Raw genomic sequence first — 10,187 nt, 5'->3', positions numbered from 1 at the left:
AATCCATTCCCTTTGGTCCACGTGCACTGTTCTCTCTGCCTGTCTCCTTGAGGTCACGCTTCATCCCCCATGACCCTCTCTGCACGGCAGCCAATGTGACCTCATCCCGGCAAACACCTTCCCTGTCTAAAGCCCTCCAAATGGCTTCCCTTCACCCTTCAAATTAAGGTGCCGAGCAGTGCTTGGCCCAGAGGAGGGGCCCAGACGAGGGTGTGCCGAAGGAGTGGATGAGTGAATGGATCCCAATGCCCCTCTGAGTCTAGCAGACCATCGCTGTGTTTGGCCCGTGCTGTTCACAAACTAATTAAGGAGACAAGATGTACACACACACACACACACACACACACACACACACAAGCATTAATTAAAGATCAGGCTTCGAACACTTTTCGTGAGCTTATGCCAAGGAAACCCACGTTGAGCCTCTGTCCATCAGCCTGGCATCTGGAGGCAGTGGCTGCCTACACTTGAACTTGAGTGATTGTTTAAAGCCCCGAGCTGCGTCTCCCGCCTATTGAACACTCCGGGGGCTGAAGCGACAGTTCAGCTAAAATGCTAATGCACCCGGGCAAAGCAAAGGCCATCTATTTTCGCACTCTGTCCCCATCCTGAGAGTGCGCATCTCAGGGAGCAAGGCTGTGCCTGCGGGGAACGTGTGAGAAGTGCTTTCGGCTCCAAGAAAGCAGAACTGCATGTCTCTCCAAGATTCTTTTTTTGAAAAGCTATTCAATAAATATATTGCAGAGAGGCCTATTCTGAGCATGACGGGGAACGTACAATATGGCTCTCAAGAAAGAGCTGGTGTTGGGCTCGAGGACTCAACAGAAACAGGTGACGATGGCGAGAAACGAGCTTAACGCAGATTTTAAACACACCGCACACGCGCACGCTCCGTGAGCACCAAAGGTATGCTAGGCACTCTTCTCGTTACCTTACATGCATTTATTTAAAGCCCACGGCAGCCACACGGGGCAGGTCCCATTTGCTGTGCCCATTTTACAGAGGAAGGAGGGGAAGTCCAGAGAGGTTAAAATAATTCCCAAGGTGAGCAGCACCAGACAAACTGAGCTGACTGCCAGAGCAGAGATGTGAGCAGTGCCAGGGCCTTCCTGGAGGAGGGGGGCAGGAAGGCGGCGTTCTGATGAAGGGAAGGAAGGAAAGGGGAGATCACACACACACGGAAACCAGTAAACAGGTGGGGGGGAAGGACTAACTCTTAATCAGCGCCCACTGTGTAATTTCAACAGAATTTCATGGAATCCTTGTGGGTACCCCCGCGGAATAGAAAATCATCGTTCCCACCTTCCAGATGGGGAAACTCAGGCCCGAGTGAATAACTGGCTTCTGGTTACATGGTCCCTAAGCAGTAGGGGGGGGGGGGGGGTGGGGGGGACTGTCTCCGACCTGGCCATGCTCAGGGGCCCAAAGAGGCAGTCTGGGTGGGGGTGCAGAGCCTTTCTGGGGCCCGTCTCCCCCCTTACAGCTTTCTTCAAAGCCCATCTCATCATCAAGGGGGAGTTTCCTTCTCTTGGCTGACTCTGGTGCCTATGAGATTAGAGGTTTCTAGAAGCCTCTCTCCCACTTTCCCCTCTTCCCTTGCCTTTTTTTTTTTTTTTTTTTTGAGCTGCCTGGGTGTGGGTGGAGAGAGAGAGAAAAATAGCACTGCAGTTCTCAGAACCTGGCAGGTACCTTTGCAGCCGCCCCCACCTGGCTGACTCTTGCCTGGAGAGACCTGGGGGGAAGGAGGAGGCGGTTGGGAGGGCTGGCTGGCCTGGGGGCGGCTCACCCACCCCCCATAGGACAGCCCCGAGAAGTCCTGAACAGTTAGAGCTCTGTGAGTGCAGGTGAATCCCGGGAAGCCTGAGGAGGGAGGAGAGTTTAGGGCTGCCCAGGTGAGGAAAGCCTCACCTAGTGGCTAGTGAATCTGTCAAAATAACAGCGGATTTCTTTGGCAATGGGCGGCCAAGGCTGTCGGGCAGAATACTAACTATGGGGATGTTTCTACTTTTTTTAGAAAATGTATAAAAATAGCACCTGATTCTTGTAGCTAATACAGATAAGGAAAAGAAAACCCCACCATCCCGTGATAACCACTGTCATGCTTACACTGCTTGATAAGTTGCTCACCTCATTTAAATAGTATTATCTTATTACCTTTTCGTGACAAAACCCTCTTATCAACTCCACTGGAACTCAAAGCTGGCCCTGGAAAGCAGGGATCACAGACACTGACATGCACGTACTTTAAACGTGTCATTGTAACTTAGAACTTACAAATGCACAACCATTCAGAAAAGAGGACTTCTCTCTAAGGGTGGCGTTTCTTTCTTGCATACACTATACCCATATGCTTGACTTAAAATTTCCAATCTGGGTTTATTTGAAGAGAAGCAAAATAGTCACAAAGCGACCTCACTATAAAGTCCTAGATTGTGGCAGTATTTTCCAGTCTTGTGCAGTCACCTTGCCCACAACTAGCTTGAGAACCATTTTTTAAAAACTCATTTTTCGGGGCGCCTGGGTGGCGTAGTCGGTTAAGCGTCCGACTTCAGCCAGGTCACGATCTCGTGGTCCGTGAGTTCGAGCCCCGCGTCGGGCTCTGGGCTGATGGCTCAGAGCCTGGAGCCGGTTTCCGATTCTGTGTCTCCCTCTCTCTCTGCCCCTCCCCCGTTCATGCTCTGTCTCTCTCTGTCCCAAAAATAAATAAACGTTGAAAAAAAAAAAAAAACTCATTTTTCTTCTCTCTCTTAAACACTTCTATTGTGGTTATTAAGACAACTCTATGATTTGCACTTGTGTTCTCTCAGTTTAGGTGGTATTTGCTTAAATTAACCACACAACCATAGAGCAGACATCAAAAGTTTGGGGAATACATCGATTCGTGCTACGTCACAGTGGAAACAAAATTGCATGGAAATATGAGAAAATAAGAATGGAGGAAAATCAAATATTCAGCATGGCATGGGAATTAATTAGTGTTTTGAAAGGGGGAAAAAATGTTGGTAAATGTAGTAGATCATTCGGGGAACATCAACTGAGAAAGATTCCACTACAAAATATAGATCTTTCCACATAATTGATCTAAGGGCTGCATAATTTCCCATTTTGTACAGATGCATTACAGTTCAACCTAACTCATCATTTGCTTTTGGTTTCCGTGTTCTAACCTTTAGGTGGCTCTCAATTTTTTTTTACTGTGATAAACGATACTGTGATAACTAGTCTAATCTTTTTCTTCTTCACACACTTGACCAATTATTTCATTCACTCATCCACTCAAAAAAATATGTCTGGAGCTCCTACTAGGTCCTGTGTATCATCCTAGGTGTTGGGGATCCAGCAATGAACCAAGTCAACACAACTCCCCACCCTTGGGGATTGCGTCCTCCTGGGAAGTGTTCGTGTCCTTAGAATAAATTCCAAAGTGTTGGATTCTTGGTCAGTGGCTATAAGCCGTCTTAGGGCTCTTGATACACATTGTCAAAATGCACTCAGAAACAAAAGAAATGATGGCTTCTAATTTTTAACCAACCTGAGTCATTTCAAAGTTTTCTGCACACACATACCTACACCCTACACACACAGCTACCACGCATGTTAGGTAGCCATTACTGCGTAACAGGTTCCTCCGAAACTTAGCCACTCGAAACAAATTATTATCCCACGGCAGGTCAGGAATTTGGTCGCGGCCCATCTGGGTGGACTGGCACGGGATCTCTCACGAGTGTAGTAAAGGGGTCAGTCACCCAGAGCTGTAGTCAGCTGGAGGCTCGACTGGGTCACCAGATTGCACTTGAACTGTCACCAGATTCTACTTGAAGCCAGTCACTAAGGGCAGCAAGTGCGTTCTCAAGGGGAGAGGAACTAAGCTCAACCTGGAATTTGGGGACATATTTTAACAGCACCACACCACAGGCAGGTGAGCCTTCCAGGGCACTGACTCTTGCCAGGAAGAGAAGCAAAAACCCCAATTTTCTTGTCCCAAAATGCATTTCGATGAGCCTTACTATTGCCTTGTATCTTTTTTCTTTTCTTTTTTTTTAATAAATTTTTTAACATTTATTTATTTAATGTTTATTTATTTTGAGAGAGAGACAGAGCATGAGCAGGGGTGGGGCAAAGAGAGAGGAAGACACAGAATCCGAAGCAGGCTCCAGGCCCTGAGCTGTCAGCACAGAGCCCGACGCGGAGCTCATACTCACAAACCATGAGATCATGACATGAGCTGAAGTCAGATGCTTAAGTGACTGAGCCACCCAGGCGCCCCAATGTTTATTTGTTTTTGAGAGAGAGAGAGCGCGCGCACGCACACATGAGTGGGGGAGGGGCAGAGAGAGAGGGAGACACAGAATCCAAAGCAATCTCCAGGCTCCAAGGTGTCAGCACAGATCCCAACTTGGGGTTTGAACCCACGAACCACGAGATCATGACCAGAGCCAAAGTCAGATGCTTAACCAACCGAGCCACCCAGTCACCCCTTTTCTTTTCTATTTTTAACTAAGCCTATTTTCTTCTTATAAAATACATGCTTGGGGCGCCTGGGTGGCGCAGTCGGTTAAACGTCCGACTTCAGCCAGGTCACGATCTCGCGGTCCGTGAGTTTGAGCCCCGCATCGGGCTCTGGGCTGATGGCTCAGAGCCTGGAGCCTGTTTCCGATTCTGTGTCTCCCTCTCTCTCTGCCCCTCCCCCGTTCATGCTCTGTCTCTCTCTGTCCCAAAAATAAATAAACGTTGAAAAAAAAAATTTTTTTTAAATAAAAAAAATAAAATACATGCTTATTGTTGAAAACTTGGAAACTACAGGAAAGTCAAGATAAAATAATAAAATTGACCCCTCATCTCACAACCTGGAGACCACCCACTGATAACGTTTTAGTTTATGTCCTCCTTCCTATGCATGTTTCCTTACATTGTGGGGAACATAAGGAACACACAATTCTGTGTCCTGCTTTCTCACCTAATATTATCGCAGACATTTTTCTTCAAGTCCCTACCAACTCTTTGTACTGAAGATGTTAAATAGCTACAACTTTCCATTATCTGGATGCCCATAATTTTCTTACTAATTCCCTTAGTGCTGGACTTTTAGGTTGTTTCTCATTTTTCAATTATTTTGAACTCAGTGATGAGTATCTTTGTTCCTAAAATTTTGAATCCATTTAGGATCATTTTCTCAGTTGGGTTCCCAGAAATATGACTGAGCACTTTTGAGACTGTTAGTACTTACTTCCTGCTTTGCTTCTTGAAGTGCTATGCTGTCTTCCCATGATAACGTTTTCTTCCTCTTGGATCAACTAGTAACTAGTGTTCCTTTCCAACCAATGTCAGTGCTGTTCTTAGTTGGTTTGTTGTCAAGTGCCTTTATTCATTCATTCATTCATTCATTCACTCAACAAATTTTATGCGAGCACTATGTTAAGTGCCAGGACTGGGCTATGTAGCAGGGATGCAATGATTACCAGAGCTCATTATTGAGAAATTTTAGCTTTTGCCTCTTTCCACAGGATGTGAAGTGGCTTGCAAGTAAAACACTGTAAGTGAATAATAAAATAAAAAGGGAAGGTCAGGACTGAAGGCAATAAAAACATCAACAACTGCATTTCCCACAAAAGTTAACAAAACTGCTGTCATTGATTCTTAAACTTGGTTCTGCCCTCCTAGCAGCAGCCATGATCAGTTACAGGGTTCTCATAGCTGGCAAAGGGGAAGCTTTTCCTCTGTGTGTCCCTCTGGGAATGAAAGCTTTTCCTAGCACTGAATTCCAAAGGGAATTTCTTGGGTATGATTTTATTACATGGAAGACAGAGCAATGTAAGAAAGGAAGTCCTCAATAGCAACTTGGGTTTTTTTGAAACAGTGAATGCAGTAGCAAATTTCACATGGCCCGTCTTTAGTGATCTTTATCAAGTCAGGGGCATATGTTAAAATACAGCTTCATGAAATTGACCAAGGGAAAAGCCAAACCTGAAAGTCTTCAGGTAAGTAGCCAATTATATGGTCCAACTTGGCCCAAGAAAATAATTTAGAATTCCTGGAAGAAAAGAACAATGAGATACAAGGTTTTATCTATCAACTTGGCAAAGATTAAGCTTTCTTTAAAGATTAAAACCCAATTTTGGCAAGAGATGGGGAAGTCAGCCCTCTCATACGCTGCGGGTGGGAATATCCATTAAGACTTTTCTGGAGGGCAATTAGGCAGGAAGAGAAAAGAGTCTTAAAAATATGCTTGTACACAGCAATTCTGCTGTGGGGAATTTTTTTTCCTAAGGACATAACAAAATATGCATACAAAGACTTATGAACTAGGAGTGTGTTCTTGCTTTGTAATAAACACAGATGGACGCACCCCAGGGCTAGATATCTCTGGAATTGGGGCAGCTTTGGGAGCTGGAATGTTTTCTGCATTTCATGTTAGTATTTCAGCTTCTTTTTTTCTTTTTAAAACTTTTCACTTTTAAATAATTTAAGACTCAAAAGAATTTGCAAAATAATGCAGAGAGTTGCCATACATCCATCACCCAGCTTTTCCCAATGATAACATGTTACATAACCAGAGTATATTATCAAAATCAGGACTTGGATCTAGTAAAATACTACTCCCTAAATTACAGACCTTATCAGATCTCAACAGGTTTTGAATGCTCTGTGTGTGTGCGTGTGTGCACGTGCATGTGTGTACCCATGCGTGTGTGTGTGTGCGCATGCGTGCACCATAGGTGTGTGCATGTGTGTGCATGCACGCGTTTGTGAATGCATGTGTCTGTGCGTGTGTGTGTGTGTGCATGCGTGCACGCATGTTGTGTCTGTAGGGGTGTTTGTGCACATTGTGCATGTGTGTGTGTGTAGTACTATGAAATCCTATCGTACATATAGATTCATGTAGCCACCAATGTATTCAGATTAAGAACTGTTCTATCCAGAGGTGCCTGGGTGGCTCAGTCGGTTAAGCACCTGACTTTGGCTCTGGTCATGATCTCATGGTCTGTGAGTTTGAGCCCCGCGTCGGGCTCTGTGTTGACAGCTCGGAGCCTGGAGCCTGTTTCAGATTCTGTGTCTCCCTCTCTTTCTCTGCCCCTCCCCCACTCACCCTCTGTCTCTCTCTCTCTCTCAAAAATAAACATTTAAAAAATTAAAAAAAAAAAACTGTTCTGTCCAGAAAGACTCTCACTTGTGCTGCTACTTACACCTTCCCCAACATAGTCTGCAGTGACCTCTCATCTTCCTCCACCACTATAATTTTGTCGTTTCAAGAGTGTCCTATAAATGGAGGCACCTGTGATAGAAACTTCTGTGTGTGCATCTGCTTCTTCAGCTTACCTGTTTTCTCAAAATTTTGACTGACCCTACCTCCTCCTAGCCTAAGTGGGTCTCTCTTGGTATTTCCCCCAAGAGAGGAACTCCGATGGCACAGTGCACCTGAAAGTCAGCCCATGTCATTGGTCACTGGCGAGCCCACGTGGATTGGCTCTTGGGGTGTCAGGTTCCCATTTCTGGGCCAGTCACTGTGGCTGAGGGGAGTGGCCATTTGACGCAAAACATGGCCAACTTGGCCCACCCCATCACCATCCCCTCTGAGACGGGTGCAGATGCTGGTGTATCTACTTCACAGCTCGTTGGGAAAAAGCCTAAATATCTGTGGACTATCTGATAGCCATTCCTGTGTTCTACGTTGCAACCACAACCACAATTTGGGACTGATTTTGGGTGAACATGGGCTCCCTGGGTCCTCTACGGCCCCAGGGGACGGATGTTCGTCGGTGCAAGCCAATCATGGGACTCCCATCCTCCTTCCCAATGGCTGGTTCAGGCAAGAGCATATGACACACTGTGACCTGAGTGAGGACGCTTTCCATGAAGTGTCTCAGACAGCCCCTGAAAGGCCTGTGGCAACCACCTGGCTGGGGGCAGGTCCAGGAGAGAACAGCTCAGCATCAAAAAGCTTCCAAGTGTTTCTCAAGTAGGAGAGAGCATCCTTCTGGGTGGTTCTTCCAAAAGCCCTTTCACCAGGAATCACTGGCCCCCAACCCACTGCTGAGGCCAGAACAATCTATAACAAAACAGAACACAAACCAAGAAACTAAATTTGAGAAAGGAAAGATTAAAGGCCAGAGAGGAGATGCCAGGAAATTTTATTAGCCTGAAAACAGAGTAATCATTTTGTGAATTAGGAGGGTCATTTTGTTCCAAAGGCCTGGAATGATTTCTGTGTCTCTGTGAAGGTTCCGGCCCCCATCCTAAGCACCTGACATTCAATTGCCTCCAGGATTTGTGGGGATTTGAAAGAAGCAAAACTCTGTCCCCTTATCCAGGGACTTCTGCCTCCACAGGGGAGGGAGCCTGTTGTTTGTGCCTAATAATTGGGTGACTATGAGAAATAAACCCACGGACCCAATCAAAGGAGGGCCATGGAGACTCAAGCACAGTGAAGACAGACTTTAATTTAAGTTCTTGCAACAGCGGGTGTCTGATGGACAGGCACACTCAGGGCAGTTACAGCAGGCAATTTATCGCCTAGCATGAAGCCCCTCCCCTGATTCCTCATTGGCCGAGCGCTACAGAGGTAAGTCCCTCCCCTGATTCCTCATTGGTTGAGTACTACAGACGTCACAGCCTTACCCAGAAGCCAGTTCTTTGGCGCATGCTCCTCGCAAAGCCCAGGAAGCAAAGCCTGCAAAAATAAGCCCCGGAAATGGAGAGGGGAAGAAGAACCAGGAAGTGAAGTGTTCTAAGGGCTTGGGACTCCCCTGTGCGTGTGGGGGTAGGAGGGTTCATACCTATTTCCAGTAAGTTGTAACCCTATTGTTGACAGCACAGCTTTTGTTCGGTGTTTTTGAAAATGAATCGTCTCGGGGCGCCTGGGTGGCGCAGTCGGTTAAGCGTCCGGCTTCAGCCAGGTCACGATCTCGCGGTCTGTGAGTTCGAGCCCCGCGTCGGGCTCTGGGCTGATGGCTCAGAGCCTGGAGCCTGCTTCGGATTCTGTGTCTCCCTCTCTCTCTCTGCCCTTCCCCCGTTCATGCTCTGTCTCTCTCTGTCTCAAAAATAAATAAACGTTAAAAAAAAAATTAAAAAAGAAAATGAATCGTCTCACTTCTCACAGTGGCTATATAACTACTTGTCCAAACCAGGACACCCAGGAGAGTAAAACAGAGACCTGTTGCTTCTGCTGGGACCGCAGACAAAAGCCAGAACCATCCAAAGCAAACTGGGCTGGAGGGTCACCCAGCAACCTGCCCGATTCTGGTGAGAGCTGCACTGCCCACCCCACCCCACCCCCACCTCACCTGCTGGGAGCCACATGTCAATCGGATATTTTGCCTATTTCAGGACTTCTCAACCTTGGTGTGATGACATTTGGAGCCTTCATTATTACTTTTTTGGGGCGGGGTGGGGTGGGGGGGGACATCCTCTCATTATAGGATGTTGATGTTGAACAGCATCCCTGGTCTCTACCCACTAGATGCTAATAACAACCCCCTCCTCAAGTTGTGACAACCAAAAATGTCTCCAGACCTTTCACATGTCCTCTGAGGAGCAAAACCATCCGGGTTAAGCATTGCTGTTCTAGGTCCATCCACTCACTGTTTCGAGGAAGGATTTCAGGCCGAGGATGTGCTGAGGAGTTAGAGTTTATCTACAGTTAACAAGTCTTACAGTATCGGGGCCTGCTATGACACACAGAAGCTGGGGTCAGGAGGATATGTGAGTCTCCCACCCAAAAAAAGTCCCTGTGCCTCTGAAGAGCCAGTCAGGGACAGTCCGTTGGCCAAAAATGCGTGCCTCCCACAGTACACAGCCCTGCAGCCAGATCACCCCCATCCCACCAGGGTGTGCCAGGCATGGTGAATGAATGAGTGAATGAATGAATGAACTCCAGTTCCATCTTAAACTTACCGAGTGACCATGGGCAAGAGCATTTAGTCCTGTTGAGCTTTAATTTGCTCATTTAAATAATAAAGAGCATCCACATGCCTTACAGTGGTCCCGTGGTACCAAATGAACTGAGACCCTCCAGTCCATTCTATTCCAAAAGGGGGCAGGTTGCTACTGGCATCTAGTGGGGCAAAGGCCAGAGATGGTGCTCAACATCCTGCAACACACGGGGCAGCTCCTGCCCCTACCCAAATGCAGATAGTGCCAAGGTTCTGCAGCCCTCATAAGCCCTCTGCAGCCCTGAGGCACTGGGTTGG

The sequence above is a fragment of the Puma concolor genome, chromosome E1, assembly GCF_028749965.1.
Source record: "Puma concolor isolate L17-30 chromosome E1, mPumCon1.1.hap2, whole genome shotgun sequence".
Taxonomy (NCBI): domain Eukaryota; kingdom Metazoa; phylum Chordata; class Mammalia; order Carnivora; family Felidae; genus Puma; species Puma concolor.
Note: the sequence above shows the minus strand (reverse complement) of the source record.